This window comes from Solanum stenotomum, chromosome 5 (assembly GCF_019186545.1).
Source record: "Solanum stenotomum isolate F172 chromosome 5, ASM1918654v1, whole genome shotgun sequence".
NCBI lineage: Eukaryota > Viridiplantae > Streptophyta > Magnoliopsida > Solanales > Solanaceae > Solanum > Solanum stenotomum.
Window position 1 is genome coordinate 27,730,315 of NC_064286.1, and position 17,757 is coordinate 27,748,071.

Consider the following 17,757-nt stretch of genomic DNA (forward strand, 5'->3'; position numbering starts at 1 on the left):
CTGTCCTGTCATTGTTTCTACTGAACTTTCTAGTATTCTATATCAGCCAGAGTCCAGTTTTGTTAACAAAACCACCATTTCTACTGAACATCTACAACCGAACACATCAAATTTACAGTCATTGCTTAGGATCTAAGTCAAAACTCTAAGGGATATGAAGCCAAGTTGGTGAAGTGATAGATAAGGAAAAGACTTATGCTGTCGGTATGCACTGCAAGGCACATTATATAATTGATGTCATTATTCTCAAAGAATGAATGGCTCCAACAGTAAGAACAAATTTCTCTTATTTTCTTAATATTCTAAACAAAATGGAGCCAGAGTCATTAACCATTGTGCAAATGATCCTCTTGCTAATTTAAATGTGTACATATTCTCTAGAGCAAGAATTGTGGAGGCAAAATTCAGGAGAAAAAATATTTTTTATTTTGATAGTTTTAGATGAATTAAGAATATTGTTAACAAGCAATAACTAGCCCGTATATAAAAAGTATACCAGAAAGTAGAAATTCTTACAAAAATACATGATTTTCTACTAATGCCACCCAATCATCTATCCAAAAAGTAACCTCCTGGGTGCACCAAAACGAAACATGGGAAAAGAGCTATTTTTAATGAGTACAATTTTTTTTTAATCTTTTCCCATATTTCCTACCTACTTAACTAAGATAGTTGGCCATTGCTTTCCTGTTATTATTTCCATATTTAGAGTTAGAGATTAGTCCTCTCATTCTTTTTGCTATTTGCCCATGCACTCGTACCCCCAAATCCCACTTGTGGAATTACACTAGGTATGCTGTTATTGTTGTTGACCGTGCACTTTTCGTTGATGAGACTCTTGTTACTCTGCCCAAGCAGTTATCTTTAGGCCTGCAATGAGGCAAATACATTAAGGGGCAAGAGGATTTTGCCTTTCAAGCCTGCGAAGACGGAACAAATCAGCATTGAGTTAACTACCAACAAATGAAGTACCTAAATCTGGAAGGGGATGGGGGGAAGGAAAGTAAACAAATTTCACTCACTCATAATCTAGAAAAAGATGATGAAGAAAAAGGGACATTTCTAGCTTGGCAAGATCATTTCCTGTGCACAATCTCCCTCCCCTTCCTAAAGGAAGGAATGTTGCTGCTTTTGGTGTAAGATCCTGAACATCAAGAAGGAAAAGCAAACAAAAGGCTTGACACAACATATGAAGTATATAATGAATAGGATAAAGGTAAGCAGCACTTTTATATTTGTATTTTGATTTTATGGGGGTGTTGTGGTAGTTAAACAGAGGCTCTTTAGACTTACATCACATCCAGAAGGATTAAACTCCTTGGGGTCATTGTAAATTTCCGGATCCAAGTGAACAGACCTAAACCATACCAAAACTTTCCATCCTCTGGGGATAGTATAACCTGGGGAAAAAGTGAGTCCCGTTCTGTTAGACACAATTTGGTCTTACCTGCAGCAAAATGTAAGAAGAATAAGATTGTAACTTACTCTTAATAATGACATCAACCTTTGCTTGTCGGAAAACTACAAAGGAGAAGGTAACAAGACAAAGTGTTTCATCGATCACCTTCAAGATGAAAGAGTAATGAATGAAATTTTGTAGGTAAATGAAATTGGCTGGAGAAACAGAACTGTGGATATAGTGTTGATATGAAACAAAAAGTTACCTTTGACAGGTAGTCCATCTGCCTAATTTCTTTTAGTGTTGCACCTTTTTGGTCAATTGGCCTACTTTTCACAATTGCCTCTTGCTCTGCCTATTTTAGAACAAATCATGTTCTTGAGAAGTAACGAACTTTAACGTATCTATTTACTAATTTTCTGAAACGAGAAATCTTGGCTACCTTAGCTCTTTTAAAGACCTCAGGGTTTTCCTGCAGAAAGACAGTAGCCCACATTGTAATATGACCAGAAGATTCATGGTCAGCATTAAGGTACATTACAAGAACATCAATGATTTCCTCATCATTCAATTCTTTACCATTCTCATCTTCAACTTCCAACAGAATATCCGTCATGTTTTTCTCCTCAATAGGCTCATTTTGGTTCCTTCTCTCCCTTCTCTCATCCACGATTGGTTGGAAGATGGACACAAGCTTTCTACGTTCCTGAAAAGTGAAGTGACATTTTCAAGTTTTGTCCAGAAAAGTAAATTGTATGTCAAAGGAATAAATGATTGGATAAAAGATACCAGTAACATTACCTTAAGTGCTTTATGATAAGCAAATCCCAGAAGATTGATTGATAGCCGTAGATCTAACACCATAATTTAGAGTTGTGTATTCCCTCTCCAAAGCCTCCATGACTTGTTCACTTTCAGAACTTAGTAAAATGTACATTATAATCCAAAACTGTTAGTTTTCTCAGTTCTGTTAAGAACTCTATCTGAACCATGGATGCCCATTTCTCCAGTGCTAATTTTACATTTTCTTCAATGTATTTTATGTTCATGGATAATGCCTTATGCTCATTCATATGTGCTGCTGTGAGTTTCCTTATTTGAGAGTACTGCCAGAGATGGGAAAAAATCAACACATATATTTTGCTTATCTTGGCAGAGGTATGATACTGGCTTTAGATTGGATTGTAGGAAAGTGGATTAATTTTTTTTGAGTTTGTGGTGCTCTCTTTAACATAAGTCATTTCTTGGTCATAAATTTGGAGAGTTTGCTTTGTTGCAGAAATCCATGGTATTAATTAGCAACGCGAGGACTTTTAATGCTTGCATTAACATGGTTAAAGATACAATTGCCCCTAAAAACATTTTTTACATATTTTCCACCATATATTTGGAGGGTATTTTTGTAAATAAGTATATTATTTAGAAATTATATAAAAATGCATGTTATTTTTAATACACCACACCAAACAATGCATAGTAAATAATACAAACAATATTAATACACTCTATTTAACATTATTCTTATATACTCGGCCAAACTACCTAGCTAGGTGGTCGTTTCTTATTCGTAAAAGATCTACCTGTTATACCCTTCGAGGTGGCCCAGTGGTTTGGGCTTGGGACTTTCATGTTGGAGGTCTCAAGTTCAAAACCCCTTGCCAGTGAAAGCAAGGGGTGGGGTTTGCTTCAGGGTTGAGCTAGTCGCACCGGGCTTGCCTAGTGCGAGTTACCTCTCCTATGTGGTTTGTGAGCTATTGCGTAGGAGCGGAAGTTTTACCCCGTGCGCACCCAAAGGGTAGCGGCTGCGGGTTTCCCTTGTCATAAAAAAAAAGATTCACCTGTTATCTTATCCAATGATGGTTTCCAAAGTAGAGGCGATTAACTAATGATTAAACTAGCATCTATAATTTCAATAAGTAAGCTAATGATAGTTGAAGGAATAGTTGTATGCGACTACTATCTAGTATCTAGTATCAAAATTCCTATTTGACTTGAAAATGCATAAACTGAGATGTGTATCTAGTATATGAAGAAGTCGCTCCTAGCTAGAGCTGCTAACAAGGGTTTTTAAGAACTTGAGTTTTAAAGTAAAATGGTGATTGTAAAATTGATTTTGATTCCTTTTTCAAAATGGTTTTCGCCATGAGTTGCAAATGCCTTGTGTAACATTTTCAAGTAAAGATTTTCGAATTCAAATCCCATTTAATTTGTGGAATTGAGTTTTTTGAGTTGATTTGATTCATTTTTGAAAATGTTTGATTTAGGTGTTGTTATTTTCGAAATTTTACTGTGATTACTTGATTGAACTAGATTGTGTGGCTTTGGACATTGTTCGGAAAGGGAAGCCTCAAGTCTTTGATTGACTTTTGATTGAATTGAGACAAGTGATCTTCTAAATCTTGTAAAACTTGTTGAGGTTAAGTCCCTAATCAAATGTCAGAATTGGGTCCCAAATTATTCATCAGGGTCATGTGTCAGTGTTAGGAGTTGGGGGTCAAGTTGTGAGTCTAATGTCGGGATCGGATCTCGGATCACGGATCAATTGTCAGAATTGTGTCCAGGTTCGAGTGTCGGGATTAGGTCTCGGGTCGAGAGTCAGGGTTAGGTACTGAGTCATATCTTGGGGTCGGATTCCAGATCAATCATCGGATTCGTGTCCCAATTTGAGTTTCGGGGTCGGGTCCTGGAACAATTATTGGGGTTGACTTCTGAGTTAGAAACTAGTTTCGTAAAAAGTATTTTCTAGACTCTAGTAAAAAATAAAAGATATTTTATAGAAAATGTTTTTCATTCATCAGCCAAACACTAAAAAATAATATTTATTTTCCATAAAACATTTTCTACTCACCAACTAAACAAGAGAAAGTAGGTTAGAAATCAACTTTTTTTTTCAAGAAAACTTTTTCCTTCATACCAAACACATGTATAAGAACTATGCACTGCAGCTGGAGTGACATCAATTTAAACGAAGCACCAAAAACACAAAAGTGAACACACTAAAAAACGTCTATACTTGAGTAAGAAAGAAAAAGAGGAGGTAACATTAAGTAGTGCAGTTCAAACTTGAAAAAGAATACACCAAAACTAAATACAAAGGCTAATGAAGTACTTGTCAACTTGATTTGGGTTTAGGTTGATACAACAAAAGTGTTGATAGGGTAAAACAGAACATGTTGCAAAGGCAGCCTTTGCCCTAGAGTTCCCAGGTGACTGATTCAACTTTAGTGTCTGGTGACATTGTGTTGTACATTGTGATGAGCTTAGACCTGTAATTGTCATATTTCTCTCCATTTACCGCTTTAATAACATTCTCAGGTGTAGATAGAACAGAAACATCCTTGTCTGGTTCAGGGTAAGATATGGCGATTAGTGACTCCCGAGTCATTTGCACAAAGATATCCTTTCCAGAATTCATATAATGATTCCTGTAGATGAAGATTGAACGAGAATAAGTTGTAAAATATGATCAAAGCAAAGCTTCTGTTTATAAGCCCTGGTGATTACAACAACCAATATAGAGTTAACTAGTCTCGGGTTCCTACTTTATATTAATTACTTGAAAATCACCAAGAAAAACGTTAACTTTTGCCAACTAAGGGCCTTGAAGATTCATCTTAAGCCATACTTTATGAAATAAGAATAATATCAAACGATTTAGCAATGTGTACATGAACTCAATTAAAAGCATCATATAACCTACCTTCTTAGTTGTGTTTGAGGCTACTCTTTTTTCTACAGTAAAATATATCATCCATAAGCTCAGAAAAATCATGAATACAAGAGATAGACCAAAAAGCAGATAATTTAGACGACTCTGCCAAGGATAGCCAATCGCCTACGAGTACAAGAAACAAAAAAAAAACAATCTAATATGCTTAGAACCCTTCAGAAAGCCCTCATAATTCATATCACTACACAAAGAGATTTATAAGTTGCTCGGACACTGGTGTGAATCTTGAAGTTAGATCTAATAACTTGTAGCAAAGATGGTTACATAACATTATACATGATGGGTGGAGGGAGTTGTATACAGTATTGCAGTAAGAGTCAAAGATAGCAAGTTAGATATGAGAGAAAAAGTCTATTAGAGTTTCAACAAAGAAAATTGAACAACTCATTTCAAATAATGAGAAATGCGTCAGTTTGCTAATCTTCATTTCAAATAATGAGATAATAACTCTATTATATATGCTTTCATGAAATAAGAGAAAGGGGATTTTACCGATTATAATTCTTTCTTGCCGTGCTTCCAATGAACAACTGCAGCTATAGCTACGTTCCTTTTTATACAAAATTTTCAAAGATAAAAGCATCCAGCTGGAAACACGCAAGCATTACGTTTCATAATTTGTTTTTTCTCCTCACCCTTCAACTTGTTATATGCTTCTATTTTTATCTCAATATTATTCAACTCTCAACTTGATCATTTTTGTGTAATAATTAATTACAATTTTCCCTTTACATATGGTTGGAATTTGTGCCCATTTTAGAGTCTGTTTGACATTACTGTTAAAAACTGTTTATTTTAGAAGCACTTTTCTAAAATAGTTTTTTAGAAAAATGCTTTTGAAAATAAGCAATTTTTGTTTGACTAATTCATTTAAAAAGTGTTTTTGATAAATAAAGAGAAAATGGTCAAATGCCACCTCAACATATAACCGGATTTTCAACTACACACTTAAACTTTATGGGAGTCCTATCAACCCCTGAACTATTTAAAAATGAAATAATTATACCCTTAAAAAGCCATAACCAGATCTATGATGGCATGTGAGTTTCACGCGTTTGACACGTCATCAAATTATTAATTTTCAATTTTTATATTTCTTTACCCTTTTCTTCTATATTCTTACCCATCACTTCAAACATCCAAAATATTTTCACCATCACCAGAACACCATAAGTACATGAAATTGAGTCTGTAAGGAAGAAATGTGAATAATGATTTCAAAGCTCATTCAGAGATATTCGGGTTTTGCTCATTTGAAACCTAAATATCAAATTAAAAAAAAAAGTGTGAAGGGGGAGAGAAGACGAATATGACGGAATATTGTCATTAATGGTGGTCACCGAAGATAAGCAATCCTCTCAAGGTAGATGAGGAGGAGGAGCCTACGATGTCCTCCACATCATCATCTATGGCGACGACAATTTCAATGAGAAAGAGATTGATTCTACGACAGTTGATGGATTAACAAGATTAATAGTGACAATTATTGAGATATCGCTGATTGATTGAGATTTGATATTGATAATTAAAGGATCTATTAATAAAAAAATATATTTTTTCGATTGGTCCAATAGGATTTAAAGTAAACCCATATTGATTTTTCTCAAATCAGATCCAAAGTATTTTGGGCTGATATAAATATATGTAAGTTTATCTCAATTGAGTTAGGTTGATTGGTTTTGCAAGAGTTTTATATTCGTTTGAAAATTTGTTTGGAATCAACACTCTGTCACGACTCAAGTTACACCCTAGGCGTAACATGACGTATAGGACCCCGAGAGGTTCCATTCAAGCCACTTAGCATTCATAAGATAAGAAATAAAACAAAAGAGATAAATAACAAAATTTAAGGTCCAAATCATTTTATAAAAGTAAAGAGGAAGTCTAAACACTTGTCCCATTAGCCATCTAGTACATAAGAATCAAATCGTCCCTAGCTCATACATCATATGAGAGAGCACTAAATAAGAAAGAAACTTAAACACAATGAAAATCCTTCCTTGAAGCATGAGGACTCACCAAAGCTCGAAATTTCTCAAATCAACATCTAGCCACAAAACTGAGAACCTTGACTATTGGACCCTACATTTGGGGAAATGTTGGCAAGAGTATGTGTTAGTTCAAAATATGTACCAAGTATGATAGCCATGCATATGAACATTTAAATGATGCTAAAATAGGACATTTCATGACATGCAATGACCAAGCAAAAACATGATATAAAAAGGGTTAGAAGACATAAGTCATAAAACATGGTCAATGCAAGCTAACATCTTTAAAACCTCTAAACACTTGTGAGATAGTTCTTGAAGTAACCTTAGTTCATTATTATTGTGCGAAGTAGCCTTAACCGACATAGAAACAATGTGAGCTATAACACAATCCCACAGTTTCTCCCACTTCAAAAAGGGTTGTCCTACTTACCAAGGTAAGGACCATGAACTTCTAGATTAATGGATCCACTAACTAATGTCTATCTAGACAATAATCCTATGGGGGTAACATATGTAAGGAATAAAGATATTTCTTCTAGAAACCCGACCTCTACTCACGGGGGAGATTCCATCTCTTTATCCTCTCGGTGCTAAGCATTAATCCCATGGAATATTCATTTCCTTACTTATTCTTATTATCCATGGAAGGGCACGTCATCTTGCCAATCCAAGCTAGATCATAAGTCATCCATGGAAAGGTATCATTCAATAACCAATCCAAGCTAGGTTTCATTAGGATACCTCCTTATCTTTGATTCATTTAGGTTAAAAGACATTTCAACCTTAGAATTCTTACTATGTGAAAAAACCATTCACAATCATACTTTCATGTGTATATGAGAAATTTTTTCAACAATATCATCATTGATACTTCATTCTCAAAGCATCCTTAAAACATTTACATAAATTTCATATAAACTTGCTTGATTTCATAAACTCTTCATTCATTATCAAAAACCCACATCATATCATCATAATTTTGAAAACATAAGAATTACATGGTGAATCATCATAAAATCATGAGATTAACTCAATTCATGCATACAAGATCATAGATAAATCAATTAAATCAATCATCAAAGGAACCCACAACATAGAAGAAAACCCTAATTCAATTGGGGAATTTTAACTTTGAAAATAGGAGAATTTAGGAATTCCATGAATGGATGGAATCCATGGATGAAATATTATACCTCAATGCCAATTGATTTACTTTAATATATGAATTGGAGACTTGGTTTGCAAGACCCTAGATTGGACCCTTCTTCTTCAAGCTTTCTGGAGAGAGAAATATTTTGAGAGGAAGACCTGTTCTTCTTTTGTAAATTTGATAGAATGATTTTCAATTGGAAAATTTTGGAGTGAAAACACTAATATAGGGGTTTTGGTGAAGGGTAAACGATTTAGTATCTAGATAAAATAATTAGAAAAAGACCCAAAAGCCCCTGAAACTAATAAGTGACGACCCTGACAACATCCTGACTGACGGTCCATAGGTCGAATCACGGACCGTCCTGTTGGGGCCTCATTTAGATCAGAGACCACTAACTTTGGTCCTCCAATGATGGGACCCACCCATAGACCGTGGTCCAGTTGACAAACCATGGGTCCCAACGATTGTTCTACATTTTTTGACATCAAAATCCTTCTAAGTCTGGGACTAGTCTATGGAACCTATCTACGATTTGTGCATTGAAAGACGGACCGTCCTTTTGGATAAATCAAAAAGTAGTACTACTTGAGATTTTTGAAAAAAACTAACTCGCCAACCCACGAACACCATCTACGGTTCGTGAGTCTTTCCACGAGTCGTGGGTGGCCTCCATCGAAAGGGCACTAGATTCTGAAAAGGCTGAATTTTTTGTCTTCTTGAATCTGAGGAGTTACATTTCTCCCCCTTGGGATCATTCTTCCTCGGATGAGATTTATGACATCATATGAAAGGTGGAAACTAAATCTAATAGCACGTCATGCATGCAATGCACATATTCGAGGAGGAAAGAGCAACTCTAAGCTAAAACATGTCCCCAAACATCAAATCAAGAAGTCTATATGCAAATCATACGCAAATGCACATAAACATGTAGAAATCAATCAAGTTGACTCATGTCAAAAGATAAGCTTTTCCTGAACATGCATAAATGAGGAACTCATGGGAATATCTAAGACACATGACACCGAAAGACTAAACCTTGAGGAGCTCATTACCTCAAGCTAGAGTAGGAATAAAAGGAAAGAGATAAGGATATCGGGACATCATATCAGTCTCGGCCTCCCAAGTAGCACCCTCAATTAACAGATTCCTCCACAACACTTTCAAGGAAGTGATTTATTTTTTTCTCAACTTCTTGACTTGCCAGTCTAAAATCTCAACCGAAACTTCTTCATAGAAAAGATTCTCATTAACTCCCAAGCCTTTTAAGAGAACTACAGATGTTAGATCACCAACACATTTATTCAACAAAGGGACATAGAAAACATGATGCACTGATGCCAATTCATTAGGCAATTCAAGCTCATAAGCAACCTTACCAATACGCCTTAAAATTTGATATGGGCCTACATAACGGGGACTAAGCTTCACTTTTATACCAAACTTCATTCACCCTTCATGGGTGAAATTTTCAAATAGACCCAATCGTTAACTCCAAACTCAAGATGTCTTCTTCTAAAATCGTCATATGACTTTTGCCGGCTTTGAGCAGTTTTCCACTTTTCTCGTATAAGTCGAATTTTATCCATAGCCTCATGTACCAATTAAGGACCTACTTGGGCAACTTCACCCACCTCAAACAATCCTATAAGAGATCTACACTTCCTACCATACATAGCCTCAAATAGAGCCATACCAATAATTGGGTGATAACTATTGTTATAGGCGAACTCGATCAATGGAAAATGGTCATTCTAATTACCCTTGAAATCTATCACACAAGCTCTCAACATGTCTTCCAATGTTTGGATAGTACACTTTGCTTGCCCATCGGCTTGTGGATGAAAGGCCGTACTAAGCTTGACGCAAGTACCAAGGCCCTTTTGGAAAGATCACTAGAAGTGAGTAGTGAATTGGGTACCATGATCAGAGATAATGGATAAAGACACTCCACAGAAATTTACCATTTCACTCAAATAAAACATAGCATAGACCTCCACCGAATATGAAATCTTGACTGGAATGAAATAGGCTGAATTTTTCATTCAATCTACTATAACGCAAATCGAGTCATGTTGTCGACGAGTGCGCAACAAACTGATGAGTCCACACATTGGACTCATTTAGGGCCATATTTTAATAGATTTTGTGTCCTCAAATGCTTCTTTTATCTCAATATCTGATAAAAACTTTTAAGTTTCAAGTATTTGAAGTTTGAGTGGAAGCATGGACACTTAAGCGCAAAAAGGAACAAAAAGGATGAAAAGAACGAAGAAACTGAAGCCTGAGCATCGCCAAGCACACTTGGAGAATCTCCAAAGAGACGTACTTTGCCCTTTGTTCCAGTATGCGGTGACCTGAAGGAAGAGGATCAAATCGGTTGTAAAAAGAAGCAGTCGGCGCGTCGCTGAACAGTTTCACGAAGCAGTACAATATCTCCCAATGATCCAGGACATAGTGATGTTGTAGGCAATCACATAAGGTGATGAACCAGATGATGGGGGAATCACCGATTCGATTAGCGATTCCCACTAACCTCGCCGAACGATCCGCTACATCACTATTTTGTGAAATCTATAAATACTACACTATTTACTAGTTTTTGTGTGGCACATTAGAGTAAAAACATAATTGTAATTTTCACTTTAGCTTTCTAATTTTCTCTCAAGTTTGGAGAGGGTTTTTGGGAGACTTGAATAGAGAAGGAGTTCATCTTCCCCAAATTAGAAGTGGGTCTTCTCCATTCTTCTTCCTTTACTTATATTAAAGTTTAATTTCTTATACCATTTGATTTCTCTTTCATCTTAGGTATAATTTCTTATTTCTTGATGTTTGGCTAAAGACCACCATTCTTGGGGTGTGATTTAGCAAATATGTGTTGATATCCTTGTTGGGTTTTGCTTGCTGATAGGTTAGATGTATTTTAATGGTGATTTCAAGTGGTTGTGGTTTAATTTAATTGGATTTGTAGTTGCAAATACAAAACTACCCATGTGTTTTTGGCTTGCTTGAGAGAGAGGTTGCCAAACGAAAACCGCTAGACTGATGGCCCAAGGAGTGGGTGGACATGACGTTCAGCCTGGGAGGGTGAGCTCTAGTCCTATATCCTAACACTCAGCTCGAGAGAGTGAGTGGGGTAAGGCATAGGCTGGCCTTCATATGGCTAATGGGTGTCCAAGAGGGAACTTATTATCTTAGCGTAGCCTAGTCACTATTATCTTGCAAATTTCCTATCAAAAGCATGTACCCAAATATTTATATCAATATATATTGCAGTCACACCCCAAGAACTTCTCCCCATACTTGAATTTTCTGTTTATTTTTGTTATTTTAGCTATAGTTGTGACAAACACCCATTGATATTTGACACTTTGGTGTCACCCACTTGAATTTACTTTGTTTTCATTCCGTAATTTCTCAAACTACAGCTAACTAGAACAAAATTCTAGCCTAACTATTATTTTCACTACAACTCCCTTGGGACATATTATCGACGATCGTACACACTCGAACCATAGGTTAGTGTCGTTGGTCACGTTAAGCATCAAAATGGCGCCGCTGCTGGGGAGTGGTGTCACGTGAAAATGTAGTTAACTAGAGCTTTTTGTTCTTTCTAGTTGTAGTTTCTACTAACTTTATTTTTAGTTTTGTTTTTCTTTAAAGTTGTTGTTTTAAGGTAAATATGTCGAGTAGTGCATGTAAGAAGATTGAAGAGCTTGAAGGCCAGTATGAACAGGGACGCTACGTTCCTCCTCATGAACGAAAGAGAGTTATGAAAGAAAATAAGGGACCGGTCGAGGTAATGGTCATACTACTGCTCAAAAAGGCCAATGAGCTAGATAGATTGCTGGAAGAGTTGAGAGAAAATGTCTTGATACTAAACAAGACTATAACCTCTCACTCCGTGCTCATTCATCTACTGGGGTCCCAAATGGACCAAGTGCTATCTTCTATCTATCCAGATTTAAGCGTGGGGTCCCCTTATGAAGCTAAGGAAAACCCCACTAATGAGGGATAATAAGGACTTGCGTCGTGCCACGAAGTTAACTACGACGCTGTTTGAGAGGCAACCCAAAACCCTTTAATTGCTTTTTGTTTCTTGGTAAAATAATGGTATGTTGTTAGTACAGGGTGAAGCTAGGGAAGTGCTTGAAAAGGTATATGGTGGTGAGCAACAGGACCAGTTGGCGGATTGCCGACAGATTCGGCGGACCCAATCTATCTCGCCGTTTGACTCAAGACATCTTCAAGGTTGAGTCTGTAAAACTCGGCGAAGTGAGGAATTTATTGGCGCATCACCCACCTAGTTGGTGATCTCAATGGAGATCACCGTTGATATTCCCACATAAACTAAAGGCCCTGGTAAATTCAACGAGAATATCAAGCAGTCAACGTGCCGCCAAATGATAGGACGAACTCGACTAATATCACCAAATGGGTGGAAGTTGGATGGGTTTTGCAAGCTAAAGGTTTAAAAGTTCTATGTCATTCGATCTCCTTCACTTTTTCCCTCTTCAAAAACTCACACCAGTACTCTAGCCCGATATTTCTTGCATTTTTAGAATATTTTAGTTGTCAAACTGTGCTCGGATTCGGATTGCATTGCTGCCTAGCATTTCATTAGTAACTGATTCAGTACCAAAGGTTGGTGACTTGAACCCCATGTTTATATCTTTGAAATTATACTTATTTGAATAATATGAATCGTTGCTGAGTCTCTCTAAGTTGATTGAATTACATACATTCTCAATTATTGTTCAATAATTCTTGTTTAAATGATGGAATCTCACTCACATGAACTTAAAATTGAATTAATTTACTGCGGGAGTGTGTAAGTGCTATGGCTCTTTGTTGAGTTGGTGTTGTAGAGGCTTAAATTACGATATAAAAGGTTGCAGGGTAGAGTTTGGAAGGATGGGTTGAAAATAGGCCTGTTGGGTTGATTTGGTGAGCTGAGTAAAGCTCACCGACCACTCAGTGGTTCGCCTAACATCCCCATTTCGCCTTTAATTTAATGCCAAATGTGTAATTGACTCTGTAACATTCGGCGAACAAGATTGGATCGCCACATACACTTGGCGAACCGCCGAAGTTTTCCTATTCGCTTTTTTTTTCCTGCGCCCTTGTACCATTTATGCATCATTTTCAACAAATCGCCTAAAGGGGTGAGCACTTCACCAACTGTTTTGGTGAAAAATTCTACACCCAGGACACCCCTGCTCCCGTTTAACATATTGTCTAAATTTCTCTTGAAGTCTTTTGCAGAAATGGCTAGACCAAAAGTTGCAGGAAGGGACATGCCACCCTGATACGTTAGAGCACGAGATTTCAAAATAGACAAAAAGATAGCAGAACTGGAAAAAGAAAGAAAAGAGAGTAAGAAAGCAAGTGTTAGCATGAGGATCCCCATTGATCCGACTATTCCTTCCTGGAAACGTGGACTCTACACAACTATAAAATCCTTTTGGGCAGCCCACGAGTTGGATAGAATGATTGCAGTGATATCGCTGCAGAAGCTAGGGCAAATGAACACAATGCGACCCAGAATGACAATTCGGGGACCATTGTCGAATTTTAGGCTAATGCATCAGGAAATGATGCCCCGACAGATGGAGCAAGCATGTAGATAGGATCCCCTCCTTACCTCCCTCTCTATTTTTTCTTTACTTTTATTGCTGGATATTTATCATTTGCATTTGAGGACAAAGGTTTTTATTTGTGGTGGGGTGAGGCCCACACTTTTTGTGCACCTTTTGTGTTGATACTCATGTTTTTGTGTACATTTGGGTTGTCTATTTTTAAGTGTAGTATATACTGCTTTTCATGGATGTTTGAGCTTGTGGCTCCTCTTTAGTTTTAATTTGCAAAATATTTTAACCCTTCCAAAAAAAATTCATTTTTTTCATTTTTTCCACCTCTTGTGTTGAAAGTTGTTGTTCTGGTACAAATTCGAGTCTCAGTTTTGATCAATACCGATGACTTGAATAGTGCTCTCAATCGAACACACATGAATGTGCGGGTACAACAAAACCAAATGAAGTTGCATAGGCAATATGTGAACTTTTTGCATCTCATTGTGATTAGCCATGTATCAAATTGATTCTCTTGTGACGACCGTTGCACACTAGCAAAAATGTGTAGTCTTGTTTGATAGTAGTGTTGATGCCTTGTGTGATGAGCTTACTTTGAACCATGCATGAAAAAACCTAGAATTTGCCCCTGTAGTCCAGTTGATTAAGTAAGTCTTGTTCTTGAGATGATCTTAGGCAACTTTAGAGAGTGTGAGCCAATTTGACATATACCTCTTTTGTGGCCTACCCTATGAGCGTGTGAACCTGTCTTGAACTACCCTTGAGCCTTTCTCTTCTTTGGATGAAACTAAACGAAGACTATACCTTCCTAGATCCATCACCCTTAATCCTCATAAATAGTGGTTTAGTTGAAATAGCAAACTTTTTGCCACCTCTTGTGTTGAAAGTGGCTGTTCTCGTACAAATTTAAGTCTCGATTTTGATCAATATCGATGACTTGAATAGTTCTCTCAATAAAAAAAACATGAATGTGCGGCTACAACGAGACCAAATGAAGTTGCGTAGGAAATATGTTAATTCTTTGCATCTCGTTGTAATTAGCCATGTATCAAATTGATTCTCTTGTGACGATCGTTGCACACTAGCGAAAATGTGTAGGCTTGTTTGACGGTAGTGTTGATGCCTTGTGTGATGAGCTTACTTTGAACCATGCATGAATAAACCTAGAATATTCTCCTGTAGTCTGGTTGATTAAGTAAGGCTTGCTCTTGAGATGATCTTAGGCAACTTTAGAAAGTATGAGCCAATTTGACATATACCTCTTTTGTGGCCCACCCTCTGAGCGTGTGAACCTTTCTTGAACACCCCTTGAGCCTTTCCCTTCTTTGGATGAAACTAAACGAAGACTATACCTTCCTAGCATCACCCTTAATCCTCATGAATAGTGGTTTAGCTGAATTAGCCAACTTAGTCCAAAAGCCTAAGTTGGGGGTGTGGTGAAAAAGAAAAAGGAAAAGTCAAGAAGTGCAAGAAAGTCTCTTGAACCTATGGTGTTTCGAAAAAATGGAAACCATCCATATAAAAAAAGAAGGAGAAAAGAAAAGAATAAAAAAAAAAAAGAGTTGCGGAATAAAAGTGCAAAAGAAATTGGGCTTCCAAGCATTACATAGAGAGTGAATAATAGGATGACTTATGAGCACTAGAAGAAAATTTGATGAAGGAAAATAAAAGGATGTGTTGAGAGCACCACATTTCATGAGGATGAAAGTCACTGAGCCTAACTGACCATACCTTTGCACTCAGCCCCATTGCAAGCCTTGAAAAGACCTTTTTGATCTGGAGTGAGCCGAACCAAATGTTGATTGGAAAATAAGGGAAAACCTATGGGTGAAAGCATGCATTGTGTTCCTCTTTTTGAGTGTGAGCGTTGCATCTGATTCCTGAGCTTTAAATGAATAAACCTTTGTGTGTGAATATGGAATCATTTTTTGTGTGAGGGCATTTAGATACTATTGTTGAGGTTGAACTTGCATTTGAAGAAAGTATTGCGAGCATGAGAATATTTGGTAATGGTGTGTCACAACTTGAATCTTTGAGTATACAATTGATCTTTGCATGAGTAGTTTGAGCCTTGTTGTGTATGTTCATGATTGAGTCTTGTGTAGCACTATTTAAGACATCCTATTTGAACTGCTGAACTTGAGTTTTACTTGACGACAAGCAAATGTTTAAGTTGGGGGTATTGATGAGTCCACAAATTGGACTAATTTAGGGCCACATTTTAATAGAATTAGTGTCCTCAAATGCTTCTTTTATCCCAATATCTGATAAAAACTCTTAAGTTTCAGGTATTTGAAGTTTGAGTGGAAGCATGGACACTTAGGCGCAAAAAGGAACAAAGAGGCTGAAAAGAACGAATGAACTGAAGCCTGAGCATCGCCAAGCACACTTGGCGAATCGAAGGGACGTACTTCGCCCTTTGTTCCAGTACGCGGAGACCTGAAGGAAGAGGATCAAATTGGCGGTAAAAAGGAGCAGCCGGCGCGTCGCCGAATAGTTTCGCGAAGAAGTACAATATCGCCCAATGGTCCAGGATGTAGATATGTTGTAGGTAAGCACAGAAGGCGATGAACCAGATGATGGGTGAATCACCGAGTTGATCAGCGATTCCCACTAACCTCACCGAATGATCCGCTACATCACTATTTTCTGAAGTTTATAAATACTTAACTCTTTACTAGTTTTTGTGTGGAACATCAGAGTAAAAACATAATTGTAATTTTCACTTTATCTTTCTTATTTTCTCTCAAGTTTGGAGAGGGTTTTTGGGTGATTTGAAGAGAGAAGGAGTTCATATTCCCCAAATTGGAAGTGGGTCTTCTCCATTCTTCTTCCTTTGCTTATATTAAGGTTTAATTTCATATACCCATTTGCTTTCTCTATCATTTTAGGTATAATTTCTTATTTCTTGATGTGTGGCTAAAAACCACCATTCTTGGGGTGTGATTTAACAATATGTGCTGATATCATTGTTGGGTTTTGTCTGCTGATAGGTTAGATGTATTTTAATGGTGATTTCACCTAGTGGTTGTGGTTTAATTTAATAGGTTTGTGGTTGCAAATACAAAACCACCCATGAGTTTTTGGCTTGCTCGAGAGAGAGGTTGCGAAACCAAGACCACTAGACTGATGGCCCAAGGAGTGGGTCGACATGAGGTTTAGCCCGAGAGGGTGAGCCCTATTCCCATATCCTAACACTCAGCTCGAGAGAGTGAGTGGGGTAAGGCGTGGCTGGCCTTCATACGGAAAATGGGTGTCCGAGAGGAACCCATTTGAAACGGGGTAAGTTGCCCGAGAGGGAACTTATTTCCATCTAAAGCTTAGCTTAGTCACTATTATCTTGCAAATTTCCTATCGAAAGCATGTACCCAACGATTTATATCAATATATATTGCGATCAAACCCCAAGAACATCTCCCCATACTTAAATTTTCTCTTTATTTTGTTGTTTTAGCTATAGTTATGACAAACCCCCCATTGATATTTGACACTTTGGTGTCACCCACTTGAATTTACTTTGTTTTTATTCGATAATTTCTCAACTACAGCTAACTAGAACAAAATTCTAGCCTAACTACTTTTTTCACTACCACTCCCTTGGGACACGACCCCAACCCTTGGTTGGGTTACTATATTATCGTCGATCGTAGACACTCGAACCATGGGTTAGTGTCGTTGGTCACGATAAGCATCACAAACCCACAATGAAGTCCATACTAACATCTTCCCACTTCCAAGTAGGAATGCTAATATCTTGAGATAAACCTCCCGGCTTGTGGTTTTCAACTTTAACTTGTTGGCAATTAGGACATTTAGACAAAAATTTCGTTATATCCTTCTTCATCCCATTCCAACAATAGATCTCCCACAAATCACAGTACATCTTGGTG

At 37.2% G+C, this 17,757-nt stretch overlaps 1 long non-coding RNA gene and 1 pseudogene across 1 annotated transcript; both read right to left on the minus strand.

Annotated features, from left to right (window-relative positions):
- Positions 1-782: 782 nt before the first annotated feature.
- LOC125863835 (ent-kaurenoic acid oxidase 1-like) lies at positions 783-2,761 on the minus strand (annotated as a pseudogene).
- Positions 2,762-4,387: 1,626 nt separating this feature from the next.
- LOC125865619 (uncharacterized) lies at positions 4,388-5,717 on the minus strand. Its single transcript, XR_007446371.1, has 2 exons — positions 5,622-5,717; positions 4,388-4,824 (listed from the first exon to the last, which is right to left on the minus strand). It is a non-coding gene; the product is annotated as an uncharacterized LOC125865619 (long non-coding RNA).
- Between the last annotated feature and the right edge of the window lie 12,040 nt (positions 5,718-17,757).